The following is a 1,926-nucleotide window of genomic DNA, read 5'->3' on the forward strand; positions in this document are numbered from 1 at the left end:
GCCGGGGCCAGCTGCGAAGCCCGGCGCTGAATTGAGCCTTGGGCTCGGCCCCGCGGTGCGCTCACGTGTGTGTGACGTGAACAAGGAGCATGGAAGGACCAGCGTCAGGGTTGGCATGGGGCAGCTTGGCTGTGCTCCCCAGTGCCCGGCTGTTCATGGGGACAGCAGGTGCTGCAGCCTGGGCATGTCTCGGTGCCGGCAGCATCCCCTCGCCTCTTGTCTCACGCTCCTGCCTTTGCCTCAGAAGCGAACTCTTCCTCGCGTCCTCTGACACGTTCCCCGCTTCCTTCACGATCCTCAGCTTCTCTGCGTCCCCACGACTTCACGTCTTCCTCCACTTTGTGGAAGCCGTGCCCTCCTCCATTCCCAGCGCGGCAGCTCTGCTGCGGAGCCCGTTCTGTGCTGTCTGCTCCGGGGCGGCGCGGGAAGCCGCTCAGCCCCGCCAGAAGGCCCGAGGAGCTTCCCCGGGCTCACAAAAAGAGTTGCCCTCGGAGAGCGGAACGGGTGCGCCGTCGGCACAGATGGCGCCTGCCCACCTACAGCCCTAACGTAGTGATATCGTCAGCCACGCTGGATGCAGCCGAATCAAAACTGACATCAAACTAATTGCTTTAGCAATTATAAGGCAATTAGAATAGAAGAATCACCAAGTCTTAATTAAGAAGCAGATTGAACAGGATTTAGCAGCTCCTAGCTGAGAAATATCAAAATCGTTGGATATCTGTTCTTCCAAGTAGGATTTCAGATGGCAGGAACGCTGGTGCGTGGTGCTCCGACAGCACACGAATGTGCAATGATTTGCACTTGCCTCATTGGAAGGAAATCACACAGGAATGTTAGGGAGAACGGGACGTGCTCCAGTACTGAAAAGTTTCTTAAGAAAATAGCTGCTGTTTTACTTGCTCATCAGCGTAGCAGGCAGAAGTGGATCAGAAATCTGGCATTAAACCACGTAGCTGAACCACATCACGCGTAGCTGCTCTCTGTTAGGTTTTTGTTTCCATTGCAGCAGCGCCGTAATTCACCTCTCTCCCGTAAGACGAAGTTTGGGGAATGTGAGGAGTTAAATGGCATGTTTGCTTGCTGCCGCATGGGGACAGCCTGCTGACCCCGCTCCTGCCTGTCCTGCTGCCGTCGGGGCTCTGCCGTATGAACGCTGGCCCCCAGAGCCGCAGGCGCACGCGGTGGGCTCGCCTCTGTGCATTCCAAGGGCACACCAGCCCGCGCAGAGCGGGGTCCAGCCGGTGCCTTCCAGAGGGAGCCGGGCGCCCAAATCTCTCTGCAGGCCTGGATTTTTGTGCACCTCAGCCCGGTCCTGCTGGGTGCAGAGCGTTGTACAGCGCTGCCAGACCGCAGGAAGCATCTCTGTGCCGAAGCATGCCGGAGTCTCCCTGAGGTTCACGCGTAATTTCACATGTAAATTAATGCACATTTGTATTTCGCTGAGCATGGTGCATGCACGTGCCCACCCAGCGCAGCTATGCCGATGCCCCTACCTTGTGAGCAGCACCCAGCGTGCTGCCCGGGAGCCAGCGCGTGCCGGCCCAGCCCCAGCCCCCGGGGCTTGCTCTAGGAGCTGGACGGGGTGTGTTGGTGCTGACAGCCACGGTTCCCCCTCCCCGAAAAATCACCCGTGGCTGTTGTCAGCTGCTACGGCTGCTCTCCCAGCTGTGCTGTCACATTCCCACAGGTCTGAAAGCTTCCCAGCAGCCTCAGAGCGATGCTGGTGGGCGATGGCGCTGGGCCCCCGCCGGGACTCTCAGTGCCTGGTGTGGGCCAGTCCTGCTTCCCGGCGCACGGAGCCACACCGGGGTTTTTGCTCGCCTTCGGTGTCCATGCGGAGCCTGTCCCTGCTGCACCGCTGGCAGGGGCTGCTGCCACCAGGTCTGGTTTGCTGACTTGGCCCTCTCCCCTTCCCCAGGAGAC

General features: G+C 59.8%; 1 protein-coding gene across 1 annotated transcript in view; it reads left to right on the plus strand.

Annotated features, from left to right (window-relative positions):
- Window positions 1-1,926, plus strand: part of PLXND1 (plexin D1) — a 56,390-nt gene that overhangs the window by 39,630 nt on the left and 14,834 nt on the right. The window lies entirely within an intron of this gene.

Source organism: Egretta garzetta, unplaced genomic scaffold, assembly GCF_000687185.1.
Source record: "Egretta garzetta isolate BGI_Z169 unplaced genomic scaffold, ASM68718v1 scaffold332, whole genome shotgun sequence".
NCBI lineage: Eukaryota > Metazoa > Chordata > Aves > Pelecaniformes > Ardeidae > Egretta > Egretta garzetta.